The sequence below is a fragment of the Pelodiscus sinensis genome, chromosome 3 (genome assembly GCF_049634645.1).
Source record: "Pelodiscus sinensis isolate JC-2024 chromosome 3, ASM4963464v1, whole genome shotgun sequence".
In the NCBI taxonomy this organism is placed as follows: Eukaryota; Metazoa; Chordata; order Testudines; family Trionychidae; genus Pelodiscus; species Pelodiscus sinensis.
In genome coordinates this window covers 175,217,966-175,235,289 of record NC_134713.1, presented here as the reverse complement: position 1 = coordinate 175,235,289, position 17,324 = coordinate 175,217,966, and the positions used below count along the sequence as shown (strand labels likewise).

Below are 17,324 nucleotides of genomic sequence, written 5' to 3'. Positions count from 1 at the left end.
GAGACAGGCCTGTCCTTGACTACACACAATCCCCTAACCTGAAGCAAATTCTTTCCAGCAACCACACAGTACACCTCAAACATACTCACCCAGGAACCTACCTCTGTAATAAACCCCATTGCTAACTCTGTGCACACATCTATACAAATGACATCATCACAGGACCTAACCACATAAGCCACCACATCAGAGGTTTATACAACTGCACATCCTCTACTGTGATATATGTCAGCAACTGCCAGCAATGCCTCTGCCATGTATATTGGCCAAATCGGGAGGTGTCTCTGACAAATATTTGATATGGTAACACACAGAAACCTGTCGGGGAACATTTTAACCTGATGAGACACTCACTAGTGGATCTAAAAATGGCCATTCTCTTGCAGAATAATTTCAGGAAGCAACTAAAGAGAGAAACTGCAGAACTGGCCTTCATATGCAAATTTGACACATTTCAGCGAAGGACTGTACACAGACATCTCTTGGACTTTGCTGTCCTCTTGGACGGGCCAATATATTCAACACACAAAGGACATCAAACGCTAAGTATTGGACACTCACTGCCCACTCTATTAGCCTCATTTAGCATGGACACTTTACTTGAAGTTTTTTTTCTCTCCTCCCTCTCTCTCCTCTTTTTTTGCTTTATATTTGAGCCTCTTTGCCTCTTGCTCCATATTTGTCATCTGAAGAAGTGGGTTGTGCCCACAAAAGCTCATGATACTATCTATATTTTTGTTAGTTTCTAATGTGCTACAGAACCACTTGTGTTTTAATCTCTTTTAATTATGTCACTCATTATAATGGGATGCGTTTACAAAGTAGAGTACTCATTGCAAGCAGCTAGGCACTATATACAATTTAAAAAAAGTAGCAAGGAAAAGCTTATACCCTGGAATGTTTGAAGGTGTCAGAGAACCCTTAAATCAAACAGCATACAAAGTACATTAACAGAATGTTAATGAGTTGCAAAGTCAAGGACTAAAAAGTTAGGAAATGCCAGAATTTAGGTTCTCTATGCAACATTAATTCTGCCCTTGCATGCATGTGCATTATGAAGAGTCTTTAATTACATAAACACATTGTTTTTCCTTCACATGACATTGAAATTAAATAGAACTACTCCTGGAGTAGGGTACTATTCAGTGTGAATAAGAGTGGCAGAATCTGGCCTTTAGTTACTACTTTGTTCCATATATGACTTAACAAACCTTTCCTGTTTTCTGTTTTTACAATACACTGTACAAATTAAGGATGTATGTGAGTAGTCGACCAGTCCACTAACTGATAAACCTAGACTTATCGGTTAATCCAGTTGACTACTTGCTTCCCCCCGCCTGCTTGCTGCCTCTGTATCAGAGGCAGCAAGGGGAGAAACAAGAGCCAGTGCTGGGGGGAGACTGCTTAAAAGCCGATTCCCCCCAGCACCGTCTCCGTGGTGCCAACTGCCCCCCAATGCTGCTGCCTCTGAGGCAGGGAGGCCGCTGCGAAGCAGCCCTTGTCCGCGGTAGCCTGGGCTGGCTATAGACAGAGGCTGCTCTGGCAGCAGACCCTGTCCGCTGGGACACCCGCAGAGAGGGGCTATTGCTGCAAAGCAGCCTCAGTCTGCAGCTGTTCACGCTGACCATGGACAGAGTCTGTTCCACTTGGACAGGGAGCCCAGCTCGGTCCCGGCTCACACTCGGTCCAGAATCTACCCCTGCTGTGACTCTAGAGTTAAACAGTACTAAACCCAGTCACCAGGCAGCCTGGCTCTTACTACATTTGTATCTATTTCAAATGTAGTCACCTGGGTAACACCCATTAGCCAAGATGCTTTCAGTGTAAATAACTAGTCTGAGACGGTCTATTCAGGGTAATGTGCCATAAGGGAAAACAATAGAAGAAGCTTATTCCTTATGTTGTGAGCCTTTCTAAGAGTGTTCCAAAAAGAAATGGCTGCTATAACTTGACAAGATCATGTGATCAGGCCACATGAGTCTGGACTCCATTTTGTTTTTCAGTGTTTCTCCACAAACTGAGTTTAGGACAAAGGATTCCCACAATATGTTAAAGCTATATAAAGCAGGGAGTGACAACATCTGTTGCTCTTCACTCCCCACCCAGGAAGACTCTTTGAAACACCGAGGCTGTGTCTACACTGGCACCCTTTTCCGTAAAAGGGATGCTAATGAGACACTTCGGAATTGCAAATTCTGCGGGGGATTTAAATATCCCCCGTGGCATTTGCATGAACATGGCTGCCGCTTTTTTCCGGCTTGGGGTTTTGCCGGAGAAAAGCGCCAGACTAGACGGGATCTTGCGGAAAATAAGCCCTTTTCCGGAAGATCCATTATTCCTACTTGGGTGAATTCTATGAGCTCATGCTGTACAGTGCCTGTGTAGCGCAAAATGGTATAATTTTGGATTTATATTCGGGGGGGGGGGGAGAAGGGAAGGCGCATGCCTGGGGAGCTAGTGGATAGCTTGGCTTTAGCCACTCTATAAGTGGCTGATGAGAACCTGCATATAACTGCTGCTGTGTGTGTCCCTGCCTGTGTTAAAGCTGGTGGAAGTGTAGGATCAGGGTTGTGCCTGCAGCTTCTCACAGCAGCACACTGTGAGGGGGTCAAATAGCTCAGCATAGGGTTGCCAGGTGTCCAGTATTCACCCGGACAGTCCGGTATTTTCACCTCCTGCCCGGTAAAAAAATTCAGAGAATACTGGACACCAGAGATGTCAGCAACAACTGCTGCTACACAAGTGTCCACATCTTTCAAGCATCCTCCAGCACTCCTCTATGATGCTGTCCTAGTAGCTGACAGTTGCCATCTCCTCAAATGATCCATCTGGATAAGTTAATTCTGAGCTAATTATAAGCTGGCGTTGGAGATGCCAGAGGATGTTGTGAAGGCCAAGACTGTAACGGGGTTCAAACAAGAACTAGACAGATTCATCAAGGAATGGTCTATGTATGGCTATTAGCCAGGATGGGAAAGGATGGTGTCCCTAGCCTCTGTCAGAAGCTTGGGATGGGTGACAGAGAAGGGATCACTTAATGATTACCTGTTCTGTTCATTCCCTCTGGGGCACCTGCCATTGACTGTTGTCGGAAGACAGGATCTTGGGCTAGAAGATGGATCTTTGCTCTGGATCAGTATGGCTGTTCTTATGATGAACAATGAAGGTGCAAAGTTTGCAAACACTACACAGTTTTTCAAGATAGAGAAGAGAGTTAAACTTTAGACATCTGTCCCTGGCATGTGGTTGATGCACTAAGACAGGATCTAAGTTCCCCGTAAGCTACAGGGCCAGGCAGCCACACAGCTACCTAGTAAGCACCACGCAGGTGCTCAAGGCACCTGCCCAAGGTGGGGAGATGAGCTGCTCCCCCTCTCCCCACACACAGCCTAGCCCAGGCCTGGCCTCTAGCCTATGGTGGCTGGGGGAGAGATGGCCAGAACCTGGCATCCCTCCCCCGGCCCGAATATAACTGCAGTCTGGGAGGCTTGGCCCTGAAGTCCTCCTTTCATGGCCATAGCAACCCAAGCCCAGAAACACCCCTGCTAAGGCCTGGGAGGCCCTCCTCCAGCTCAAGCCAAACCCCAGCTAGAACCTGTTGGGGTCAGGGTAGGGGCACCTATCCTGCAACCCCAGTGCAAGAACTGCCACAGCTGGGAGTTTTGCCTTTCCCTCCCAGCCCAGGTGCTCCCACAAGGGGAGAGAGCTGGGGGAGTCTCACAGTAGCACTGGAGTACCCTCCTTCACCCCAAACCTTTCAACCCAGCTCCAGCCTAAAGCCTGCACCCTAGCCAGAGCCCATCACACCTTACACCTCTGCACCCTGTCCCAGCCCTGAGCCCATCATCCCTTCCCCCACCCAGAACCTACACCCCCACCCAGAGTCCTCAAATCCCTACATCCCAACCTTCTGATCCAGCCCATAGCCCCTCAACCCCAGCCCCACCCTAGAGCCTGCCCCACTGCTTCTTAAAATCCTGTCCAGACGCTGTCTGGGATGCTCAGTTCATGCTCCTACTCTCAAACCCTCTTCCCCAGGCCTGATACCCCACCACAACCAGTGTTCTCTGAAAGCTGGGCACTTGTGCAGGCGCTCTGGAGAGATTTATATGCTGCCTAGCTCATTAGCAGAACCACAGCTAGGTTTTTGTTTCTATTGCTAGTGTGCATTTGCACAGGCCTCAGTGCACATACAAATTATTCTGCACAGGGATAGAAAAGGTTAAAAGGAATATTGCCCCCAACACATGAAATTTGATGTGTGCACCCATGTGAAGGGGATATGCAACATCACCTCCATATTGGGGAACATAATATTCATTCTGTTTGGGGGGTAGGAAAAATTACAAGAAACACTGGCCATGATTTGCAATGATATAATGGAATTGATCTATGTTGTTAGTGTGTGTTTAGAATTCAGTTTGAACTAGAATGCTGATCCAAAAGGAAATTTCTCCAAGTAACGGGTTATGTAGCCTTTTATTGCTAGGTCTCCAGTTCAAGTCCAGACTAGATCAGTAGGGACTGATGGTAGCCTTTGTGAAAGGAGTTGGTGGGGTCCACATAACAAAAAAAAAACAAGACTAGCAAACACGGAGGAAGACAGAATGGAGGTTGAACTTCCCTCTGATGCTTTTATATGATCCCTCCACAAATGGGTTGAAGCATGCTGATGGAGTGGCAAGAGTTGTGATATGGGGGACTGTGCCTGCAAGGGCTGAGCATCCCAGACACAGAGTCTGGGCAGGATTGCGTGAAGCTCTTAGTGTCAAGCATAGCCAATTGGAACCAGATATAGAATAAAGCAAAGCTTTTGGAAGCACTTTAAACATTGAGTGATCAATGAACACCATCGGGGGGAGGACTGGAAAGAAGGGGCGGGGAGGTGGGGGGAGATGCTGCACTTAGGCATGTGGTATATTTCCTCCAGGGATCCAGGGCTTCTCCAAGGCTAGCAGTCTAGAATCTTTCAGAAATCCCATGGTCACTTACAATTAAATAGAAAATGAATCTATCAAGTGTGGGAGAGGTTGTGGGCAGGTCAAATTCCAAATATATACATAGTGCATTTGTCCCATGATAAAACATGCACAGAGGCATTTCCATACCTTGACTGATTTTGATAGCATTTGATCATTTACTATTTAAAAGAGCCCAGTTCTTTTTAATTCTGAGGTTGTAGGGAGGATCCTAGGCCACTGAAGCACTAATTTAAAAGTCTGTGAAATGAAATGGAGTCATGTTTTGAAGGTGGCCTAAGCACAAAGAGTTGGGGACTCTAGGCTTTAGAAAGTGCTGCCTAGGAATATGTGATTTCCTCTGTCCACGTTAACTAAGTGATGTTTGCTAACACAATAGTGTAACAAGAGGTGGATACATACTTTATATAGAATGAGAAATACAATCTGAAAAAGGGAACATAGAACTATTTAGACTTTACTCTATTTTCAGTTAGCAAGGATAGAATACATGAGATTGCATTTTGAAGGTTATATTGTAAGTGACAGATAGTAAACCAACCTTTCAAACATTTTAAGTATTCCTATAGTGTTGTGTTGTCTTAATAGAAAACACTATTGCCAACTTCGAGCTTTCAAAATTCATGACTTAGGCCCCAGAATCATGAGACTGGTTATAAATAATTAGATTTTACAAATGAAATAATATGGGATTCTTTTTCTTTGCTTTCTGGTTTCTGAGTCTTCGGGATGCAGTTGGTTCATGCTTGCAGGCTTTTCTCCACACTTAAATAAAAGTGAAGATTCTCATGTCATCAGTAGACTCCTGGAACTTGGGTTTAAAAGAAATTTTGGGGACTCTCATGATAAAACAGGGACAGTCAGCAACATTATAAAAGGTTACCTTTTTTTCAGTCTGAATATTATATGCACGTGTGCACACACACAATAAACGAGGCCCAAAAAATGTCATGAAACCCTCACATAAATTTGGTGTTAACAATTACAAAACTATCTGCATAACAGCTTTTGATAAAGTTAACATGCTAGAGATGTTGACTCCCATCTATACTACAGTTCAAATCAGATCAGAGAGGATCAGGTTTTTAAATACAATTCTTGCCTGCATGGCATTCATTTATATTTATGCTTTTCGTGGGCCTTTACATCTTCAGATTTTAGTCATCATCTATGCTGAATGCAGCAAGATGGCTAGAGTCTCAGTTGTTACTACACCAGAGATGCTGCTGAGCCAGCTGACATGCATTATTTCCTCTGCCTCCTCCACAGATTCTTCAGGTTTTATATAAAGCAGAGCAGAGGAGGCGGGTGATGTGCAAATCACACATGCCAGCTGGGTCAGCAGTAGTGGTGGTTTAATGAGGTTGCCAGCCCTCCCAGTTTCACCAGGAGTCTCCCAGAATTAAGCTCAATCTCCTGGAGGCTACTGCAGCCAATCTGAGAGATTTCTGGCTGCTAAAAGTCCAATGGCACAATGGGGCTAAGGCAGGCTCCCTGACTGCGGAACAGGGAACTACGGCCAATGAGAGCTGTAAGGATGGTGTATGCAGGAAGAAGCAGTGCACAGAACCACATGTCCCCTATGCAGGAGCCGCAGGGACACGCTGGCTGCTTCTGGCACAGTGTGGGGCTAAGGCAAGGAGGGAGCCTGCTGCTGATTGGGAGCCTCCAGACATATGCACCGCACAGCTGGAGCCCTGCCCTTCATTCCCTCCCTCACTGCACATACTACTGCCGTAGCCCTGACCCCTCCCACACAAAATTTCCCTCCCAGAGCCCACACCCACCTCATACATTCTACCTCCTGCCCTTCTCCTGAGCCCCTCCCATAACCTGCACACCCTCCTATACCTCAGCTCTCTGCCCTAGCCTAGAGCCCCTTCCTGCACCCAAACTTGCCCCCACCCCATGTCCTCTCCCATATTCTGAACCTCTCAGCCCCAGCCCAGAGCTTGCATCCGCTCCCACACAACAACCTTTGCCCCAGTGAGTGAGTGTGAGGGAAAGCAAGTGATGGGGAGAGGACAGAGTGACTGAGGTGGGGCCCCGGGGTAGGGGCAGGAAAGGGCAAGTGTGCTTGGGTTTGTGAGATTAGATACTTGGCAATCTTAGTTAAAAGTGGGAGAATGAGTTGTAGGCCTCACATAAATTGCTCCTAAAGCTATGCTTCACGGCAATCCTCTGCCTCATGCTTCCCTTGGCATAGTGCATTGAGTCTGCTAACAAAAGAGAAGTTTGGGGACAAAGCTGAGAGGATCCAATGTTGATGTGAAGAAAGTAGCAGGCGGGAGTGAAGACGTCAAGGACATCTCATGGACAGCAGGCGCTGAAATGCAAAGCATTAGAGAAACCTGGATAGGTTGAGGGGTCCCAAGAGAAGCTTAGGGAGAATTATGAATTGCTCAGAGGAGGAGGACAGCATGCAGAACAGGATTCAAAGATCTCCAAAACAGTCTGAGCCTAGTAACCTCAAACTGATTTCCACGACTGTCGACCTGAAGCCTGTTGAAGCAGAATGCATTTGTCTGCAAAGCCTTTGAAACTAAAGTTCCCTCTACTGCTGCTGCCATGGAAACTGATGCATCCGATCAGTGAAAGTGGGTCAGGGTAATTTTAAATTACCATGCTTGCTGTATTGTTAAAAAAACACCCCAAAATTGTTAACAGAAAATGGTAGGCCACGACCAAAGGTCATTATATAAGTCTGTATGTGTATATGTCTCTCCATGAATATTGCACCTCATAGTGTGTCTATATATGGAAAGGGGAGGGGAAAGTAGCAGAGAGAGATAGAAAGTGCATTGCTCCCTGGAGGTGAAATACAATTTTGATACATGCTATTAGGAAGACCACATCAGACACTGCTACAAAGCAGAGTCACAAATCTGGGACTAGGTCACTTTAGTGACTGAAAGGAAAATAAAAAAAAACACTACCACAACCAGGACCAATTGTAAGCCCCAGGTGAGAGACCAAGAACTGGGTGGGCATAAAAAAAATGTATGCTGTCATCAGGAGACAGAGTTGGGAGTTTAGTCAATTCTGCTGCAGTTGTGGCTGGCACCTCTCTATAGACCAGAGGTGGGCAATCATTTTGATGGGGGGCACTCCAAGAATTTGTAAAGTGGTCAAGGGCCACACTCTTCTATGATCTTAATGAAGGAGGTACCGGGTCTGGGATAGAGGTTGGGTGTGGAAGGGAGCCTGGTGTAAGGGAGGGAGTTTGGGTGAAGGAGGCAGTTGTGACCTGGAGAACTGGGCTCTGGTGCAAAGGGTTGGATTGTGACCAGGACAGGAAATTGGGGTACAGAAGGGGGTGCAAGGATGTGGGTTATGAGCTAGGGCAGGAGGGGACTGTGATCTGAGGCAGAGGACTGGGGTGCCAGATCTGGGAGTGAATATGGGTACAGGAGTGGGGCAGAGGATTTGGGTATGCGCAGTAGGAGGCAGTAGTGGGGGGCAGAAGGTTGGGGAAGGGAGGAAGACTTGCCAGCCAGCAGCCATTCCTGAATCAGCGTCTCTGCTTGCCAGTGTTCCCTCTCCACTGCGCAACAGCTTTACAGATGATTAATCAGCTCAGCGCAGTCAGTCAGCTGCATGCAGAAAGCCCTGAGCCTCTGACTGGGCGGGCTGATTAATCACCTGTGAAGTTGTGCTGCCTCCCAGCTGAGAGAGAACACTGCTGCCTGCCCCGCCCCTGCACAGCCTGCCCCGCCCCTGCTCTGGAGCTCCATGCATTTCATGGCTGCCTGTTATTGAAACACACAGCTCCCATTGGCCAGAAACTGGCCAATGGGATTGTGCTGGGGGCGGGAGCAGCGCCTAAAACTTTACCTCCTCCCTTCCAGACTCTAGTTTTTAAAGAAAATCTGCCCTGCAGCTGCATTTCTGAGTGGTGTGTGGGTGGGGCAAGGCAAGCGGGGAACCTGCCTGGGGCCCCCCTCAGCATCCACAGGCTGTATCCAGTCCGCGAGCCCTATTTTGCCCAGGCCTAGTATAGACTATCAAGTGAGGAATTTCTTGGAGGTACACTTTGCAAGTAATTTCAACAAGGGCAAATGAACAGAGTCTGTGATATGGAAAGGGTATAAATTAGAAGTGACAGCCTGAAAGTACTGAATAAACAGCAAAATGATACATATTTTTTTAGCGGTCACATATCTATTTATAATATTATGAGAAAAATGACTTCTGTATGCTCACCGCATTCTGTATGTGTTACTAATACTGAGCAAATGTTCTACTGGTGTACATTAGCATAGTTTTATTGGTTTTAGCAGAGCCACATCAATTCACATAAGTAGAAAATGTAGTCTACTACGTGCACATTCCTTGGAAACCTGCTTCATTAGACACATGACCCATAATGAGAGACCCTATCGATTGTTAATTCATAACCGAAAAGAAGCAAATTCTAAGCTAGAAGGAACTTTAAACCTAAGTAAAATTTCCTCTATTCTGATACCCATTCCAGAGCTCTGTGGCTTAAAGTAATTTTTGTAAAGTTTGTGGACCTGTTTTTTATATACTTGAGCAGAAAAAAAGCATTTTCCACATCCATTCTGGTCAGAGGCTTTGTACCACTTAAACACCTTGAGCACCAAATTTCAAGTGTGGCTTGTTTCACAGATCTCGCTGAGCTCTAAAAAAAGCAAGCATCATTTGCAGAAAATTAGGCAGCATATAAGTGATGTTTTTATACAATTGCATTGTTAATCTGTGAAACTCATTACCACAAGAGTTCACTGAGGATGGTAATGTTTTACAGTTCGCCCATGTTGCACTGGTCTAAATGACTACACAAGGCACCAGATAACCGAGAATCAGGCCCTATAAATATTTCATGCGCTTTTACTACAAGGGTACACTTCTGGGGCTATTGGGTGAAAGATGTTTCCTGTGACTTCTCCTTCTACCACATTTGGTGATTCAAAGAAAAAAAATGGGGTGGGGTTGGCTTTCCTTCTCTGGGGCAGGAAGCCTGGAATGGTATTTATTTTTCTACGGGGGGGATCCTGGAGGTATCCCGGAGAAGCTCTGCCGCATCCAAGGAATGTGTCCACTTTTACAGAACAGTTTCTGAAAAAGCGGACGTGTTCTTTCGGCATCCCTGTATTCCTCATTGTATGAGGAATAAAGGATGTTCTGAAAGAGGAGATTTTTCCAAAATTTGGCCCCATGTAGACAGGCCAAATTTGGGAAAAGACTCTTCCGAAAAAAAGATTGAGGTTTGCAATTTGTGTATCTTTTTCCGACTTTTCTTTGCAGTCTAGAGAGAGCCTGAGTTATTGGTCCTGGAGTGCCGGTCCTTTCTCTAGTCAGGCAGTCAGCTTAGCTTTCTCTGCATTGGGAGAGCAGCCATCCAGCTGAGGGCAGCCTTTCTCCTGCTGCCACTAGCCCTGAAGCAGCTTGTCTCTGCTCCGCTCGCTGGAGGAGGAGTTTTGAAACATAGGTGCTGACTTCATTAGTGCTCTAGGGCTGTGCACCCACCAGAAAAAGTGGGTGCTGTGCATCCACCAGCATCCTAATTCCCCTCCCCATTCCCACCTACCACCCCCCTACACCTCTTGCCCACTAATGGCCCCACTGACCAACTCCCTCCCCACCCCCCTGTTAAACATCTGATGGGAGAGGGAGGGGGAGGAGTGGGGATGGAGTGACTTGGGGAGCAGTAAAGAGGCAGGGCGGGGGCTAAGGGGAAGCGTGGAGTGGGAGCAGAGCCTTAGGCAGAGTGGGGGGGTTATCCACCTCCCGACTAGAGGAGAAGTCGGAGTGTACATTTTGAAAACTCTCAGGCAACCATTAATTGGACTCAGTGTCTCTAGCTGACTCGAGGTAATCCTTGCTTACCTTATAGGGAAAAGGGATTTTATCATTTTAGGGCGAGGAAAGGGCCTGCCGTTACTCGGTTACAGCTGCTCAGCCAGACTTTGTCACAGGCTAGATTGTTACTTCATGAAGTCTGATTAAAAATTATTTTTCACATTGAACATATTAATTCTAAGAGGTAGTAAAGCATTCAAATGAGAATTCTTATGCCATTAACTATTGTACTAATCCCAATCACAGGAAAAGAAATGAAAGCTCTGGCTTCTAGATGCCGGCTGATTACCACATGTCTAACATATTAAAAAGTAGGTGTGTTTAAACCAAATGTCATGTGCATAGTTATGCATATTACAGCGCTTGTGCAAAGAGTGCAATTATTTATCACCAACAATCACATAACTAAGATCCCTATGACTAATTTAGTCAAGAAAAAATAAGTTAGGCAAATCCCCCATTTTAGCCATTTTCAAAACCATTCATGTGGAGGGCCATCCTGGACCATCAACTAGACACCGATTCAGATGGAGAATTCTGGTTAAAATGAGTATCACATGGCACTGAGAAAGTAAATGAACTAGACAGGAAAGTTTGGTCCCAGCAGCCACAAATATGTGCACCTTACTTTCCCCTCCAATAGACTTGTTGAAAGAGAGTTAAAAACAGAAGTTTACAGCTCATAGGTAAATGCAAAACAATAAGGAACAAGCCAGCACAGCTTCTGTAAAGGAATATTATGGCAAAATTGTGGGAGGAGCATTATTGTCTCCTTATTTCTATCCCATCTGGCTGGGTTTATCTGTTGTCTCATATTTAGATGTAAGTTCACTGAGGCAGGGGCCTTCTTTTTGTTCTGTGTTGCACCTAGCACAGTGGAGTCTTGGCCCATGATCACAGGCCTCAATGCTACATTAACACCAATAATTAATCATAATTAATTAGTTGATATAACTTATTTGGACTTTCAAAAGTCTTGGACAATGTCCCCAACAAAAATCTGTTAATAAACTGACTGTCACGGGGCAAGAGGTCAAATTCTGTCATGGATTATACAAGGGGTGGGGAACCTCAGCCCCAGGGGACAGATGCAGCACCCAGATTGCCTGGATCAGGCCCCCGAGGCTCAGGGCCCCCCCTTCCAGCACTGGAAAGCCTACACTGGCACTCCAGCCCCCGTAGTACCCCACAAAATCCATTAGGCCCCCCCTAAGCTCAGGTGTGGGAGGAGAATGTGAGGAGTGTCTTTCTCCTCCTCAGTTGGGGGACACATCAGTGGGGGTTTTATTTTTAACTTCTCACTTGTGTGGGGCCCCCGACTGATTTTAATGTGGGTAAGTGGCCCCTGATCTAAAAAAGTTTCCCTACGCCTGGATTATGAACTGGCCAGCAGACTGAAAAAAGGAATAGGAATGAATATTAGAGAGATGAGGCAGATGAGGTAATATCTTTTATTTGACCATCTTCTGTTCCTGCATGAGACAAGCTTTAGAGACGCACAGAGCAATTTGGCAGGTCTGGGAAAAGGTCTCCTAGCATCACAGCAAAATGCACGTGGGAACACGTTGTTTAACATAAGTTGTAAGGACATATTGTAAAGGACCATTCAAGGTAGAGTGACCTAAGAAGAGCTCTGTGACCTCAAAAGTGTGAAACTCTCACCAACAGAAGTTGGTCCAATAAAAAATGTCATTCATCTTGTCTGTCTGGCACTGACATAGCTATGACAACACTACATACAATAGGAATAAATAGTCAATTTTCAGCATTGCAAAAAGTTAATTGTGTGGTGTCCAAATGGTGTCCTCTGCACGAGGACCTGTGTTAACATTTATCACTAGAAGATTTACCTGGTGTTATTCGAGTCCTTAACTCAAATAAGTTTTGTTTTTCTTCATTTAAATCATTGCCCATTGGGGTGGGGCTGTGGATGAGGGATTTAGTAGGCAGGGTGCCCTGGGGAGAGAGGAAAATCCCAGCCCTCTCCCACCACAGCACCTTGAGTTCAGATGAGAAGCACCTGTCTGTGGCAACTGAAGCGAGAACAGCCAGGGGAAGGCTGAATATCCCCAGGTACGGGACAAACAGACACACAAGCAGAAAAACTCTCTATAATATACAGTAGATAGCTGTGTCTTTGTCCATCCCTTCCCCCTGCTGGCCCAATGGGGTTATGGTTGTCTTAGTCCCCACCTCCAACCACTTGCTGCCCCCTGTGGTCATTCTGCAGTATTACTGTCCCTCCTACCAGACCCCTCCCTTTCCATTTTATGAGAAACAACTGAATTCCAAGCACGTCCCATTATCCTGGCATAACCAAATCCTGACTTTGCTCTAAAAATGATGAGAAGAGGAAGCTGTATACCAGATTTGGTGTTCCTACCTCTTACCAGTTGGGGGGAGTTCTTGAACAAATGGACTCACAAATGGAAAGACAGACATACATTTCTAAAATATATAGTAAGATGGTACTGATCTAAACTGGTGTCAGGAGGTGGTGATGGACTGGATGAAGTCAAATAAGCTGAAGTTGAATGCAGATAAGACTGAGGCTCTCCTATGAGCTGCAGTGCTGCCCAAAATTTCCTCAGCACTGGCTGCTGAGACCACTCATGACACATATGGCTTAGGAGGACACTTTGCAGCTGTTTCCACACAAGGAGAATTCTCCCCAACCAGATTCAGGGCTTTTATGGCCCTCTTTATGCTTCTCCAAACATTTTATGTATCATATACAAACAGCAGCAAGCATGAGGATTTCTCCTGTTACATTGTTTGTCCTTGTGCATGGAATTTATACTGCATTTGGAAGGCTTGTGTGCCTGCAAGATTTGTCCCTTTTGGCTTTACCCAGCTGAAATTAGTCACTGTCTTCCAGGGCAGGGAGGCTGCTAGCTGCACAAGGAGCTAATCTTTCTAGAGGAGCATTTGATCAACTACACGAGGCCAAGGAGTACACATTAAAAAACTAAACAATATGCATTTGTGGTGCCTCACCCCGGTAAATGAGCTGTCTCCATCTTCTTCACTGCAGCTCTCTCTTCCGATTCTTCCCTGAATTGCTAGTGCAATGAGGCCCAGTGGGAATTACCACCATTTTATGAATGGACTAAAGATTGATGCAAAGCCCCATCTGGAGATGGAGGAAGGAAAGAAGGAAATAGATCCTCACCACAGATACCTTTTCAATTTTTGTTTAAACAAAGTTGTAATGGGGGCTCTCTGACCAGCAAACACTGACCGAGGACCTTTGGCAGGGAGGCTCATGTCCCTGACAAGCAGTGGTTTCGGCTACCACCCCACCACTGATGCAGACAGTCTTCCCAATCAAGAAAAGAAACTCTCTTCCCTTCACAGTCACTATGTTTCAGGAATTTTTCTGCTTCAAAGACTGTGTGTTCCTCCTTGTTAGGGAAAGAGACTCAGCCAGGGACATTGACTCTTCGAGCAGCATGAACCTTTTGAATTAGTCAGCAAGGGGAGTACCGGGCCCCCTCATTAGCATGCTTAGCACATCCCCAATGTCAATCCCACAAGTCTGACTTCCATAGAAAAGAACAGATTCTTTTGTGATACAAGAAGTGAAAAACATTTCTCACTGCAACTACAACCAGCACTAGGAATTCTTAATATTTTTTCTTTGAAAGTCCCTTTTCATTACAAGTGAAATGTGGCTAGATGAAACACAAGAATAGTAGAGACCCAGGGGTAAGTTTGCAGCCATGTCAATTACTTTCTTGGCTATTTTTCAGCTGAGGGCAGTAAATTTCTTATAAAGAATAAAACAGGGACTTGCAGCTTGGATTTTTCCCTTTGAATGTAGGAATCAGTTTAAATTCAAGACTGAATAAGATCTTTTAGCACTCACAGATCTTGCAATGATTCCATATGCTTTAACTGAGCATCCCACTGTCTTTGAATATTCCACTGACCAAAATTTCAGCTGACTTCTAACTAGCCTCCAATTTTGTGCATGCAAAAATGTACTCACAAATTCTGTCTTGTACTATCTGTGGATGTCCACATTTGAAAGCACTGAGTAGGTAGCCCAGCTACTTAATTTGCACATGCATATGTAAAGAAATGCCGAGGCATTTTGTAGTAAAAAACATATGTATGCTAATTCTTGCTGGCAGAAAATGTTAGCCAAAGATATTTTATGTTGAAATGCTGGCTCTGGATATTTTGATTCTTTTAATTTATTTTCTCATCACTTGGAAAACTGATTAATTCACATGAGTTTTTACATGTTGTCTTTAAAGAAAAAGATAACTACATTGTGGTGCTTAGGTATTATGACCATGATTACAATATAGATAAACAGACTCATAAAATTTGCTATAACGGAACAAAGTGGTAAAGAAAACATAATCTGTGGAAACTGCCCTTTCAAAATATTTCTAATTAATAAGCCTTACATTTAATGTCTTGTAATTTGGCTTCTTCATGTACCATTGATTGACTTGCATTACATGATTTACCATTTAAATTAATCTGATTAAATGTTGGCTGGTAGGATCTATATGTTTAGCCTGCAACCTTTACCACTTTTAAAGCAACTGATGCAGAGAATACATTTTAATAATTGATACTCCATTAGAAAATATAGCTCTTCATAAAAACACATAAAAAACACCACAGTAGATTTCATTGGCAAAGAGCCACAGCAAACTCCTAAATGAATTTGGCATAATAAAAAACGCTTTAGCATTTTCAGAACTAATATTCAGTTATATCATATTTCTTAAATAGTTACAACACTGAGGCAGAATACAGTATACCTATTTTCTTCTGACTTTAATGAAGAAACTGCATTTCTCATATACCAGTACCTCTACTGAAATGAATTTTGATTGTGGCTCTAGACAAAGAAAGAGCATTTAAGCCCATGGTGTTTACTATACATACTAGTCTGGATTTGCTTAGATTTGTATCAAGGATTGAGATTCAAGCCTCAAAGAATTCTTTTACAACAATGATGACACCGACTGCATTTATCACACCCCCGCCTACAGTCACAAGAAACAGAAATCATCTGACTGGACACCCCACACTCTTGATCATTACATACACAGAGTGCTTTCAGGAAAAAAAACTTGCGGAATCTTTAACAAACAATCACATTCACAACAATCTCACCACATCTAAAATAGTGATAGAAATGTAGCCGTGTTAGTCTGGGGTAGCTGAAGCAAAATGCAAGACAATGTAGCACTTTAAAGACTAGCAAGATGGTTTATTAGATGATGAGCTTTCGTGGGCCAGACCCACTTCCTCAGATCAAATAGTGGAAGAAAATAGTCACAACCATATATACCAAAGGATACAATTTAAAAAAATGAACACATATGAAAAGGACAAATCACATTTCAGAACAGGAGGGGGATGCAGGGGGGGGGGAGGAAGGAAGGTAAGTGTCTGTGAATTGATGATATTAGAGGTGGGGAGAGTGGAATGTTTGTGAGTTAATGGTATTAGAGGTGATAATTGGGGAAGCTATCTTGGTAATGGGTAAGATAGCTTGAGTGTTTGTTCATTCCTTTTTGGAGAGTGTCGAATTTTAACATGAATGACAGTTCAGAGGATTCCCTTTCAAGTGCAGATGTAAAAGTTCTTTGTAGCAGAATGCAGGTGGTTAAGTCATTGAGAGAGTGTCCTTTCTGGTTAAAATGGCATCTAAAGGCACTTTTCTAATCATGAATACAAACTATTCTGGTGGAGGATATCTTAGGCTTTGTCTATAGTACACTATAAGGTTTTGTCACCAACAGTCAGAGTGTACACACTGCAATGTGACTTTTGTTGGGAAAAATGTCCAGTTTCGGCAACAAAAAACTTCCACCCTATGAGAGCCTTTTTTCTTTTCTCCTCCCTTTATTGTGACAAAGAGTCAGTATACGCATTGCTGTTTGTTTTGTAAACAGAACTAGTTTCCACCAGTACCCCACTATACCTGCCCTGATGGCTATGCTCAGTGTTTTGATCTCTGCTGCCCTGCAGGCTTGCACTTTTCCCCTTTCAAAGCTCTGGGAAGTATCTGACAGCTGAGTGAGATGCTCCATTTGAGGAACAAAGAGCAAATCATTTGGAGTGCTCCTGTTTTTCCCTGCACTAGGAACACAGTGGCAGACAGACTGCTGCTGCAAGGTGAGGTGGACAGGCTGTTGTGTTGCTTTGACATTCATGAGCACGCAGAGCTACTCATGATGCCACTTCTGGCAACTGGGGAGACTGTGGGAGAGTTTGGAAGGAATCTCTAAGATTCACAGGCATCAGCTCTGTCTTCCCACAACACTGTACTGTGGGTTACATACCCACAATGCATTGTTCACGCTGTCAGTGATGGTGCCCCCATGTGGACATGATCTGTCCCCTTTCTGGCCATTTTTGTTTTGTCAACTTTGGGATGTTGATATAAGTGTTGTTGACGAAACTTGGTAGTATAAACATACCCTTAATCATTTCAACTGAGAGCTCTAATGAAAGACCCACAGAGGTCTGACTTCCAACCACGTTGTCCCA

General features: G+C 44.6%; 1 protein-coding gene across 4 annotated transcripts in view; it reads right to left on the bottom strand.

The window, feature by feature from the left end:
• ACYP2 (acylphosphatase 2) overlaps positions 1 to 17,324 on the bottom strand; it is a 94,254-nt gene that overhangs the window by 2,878 nt on the left and 74,052 nt on the right. For 2 of the 4 annotated variants that reach the window (XR_012902986.1, XR_001368205.3), the window contains exon 4: positions 3,046 to 3,184. The exons of the other annotated variants lie outside the window; for them this stretch is intronic. The gene's annotated coding sequence lies outside the window, so the exon portion shown is untranslated. The remainder of the gene's footprint in view (positions 1 to 3,045; positions 3,185 to 17,324) is intronic. 4 annotated transcript variants of the gene reach the window in all.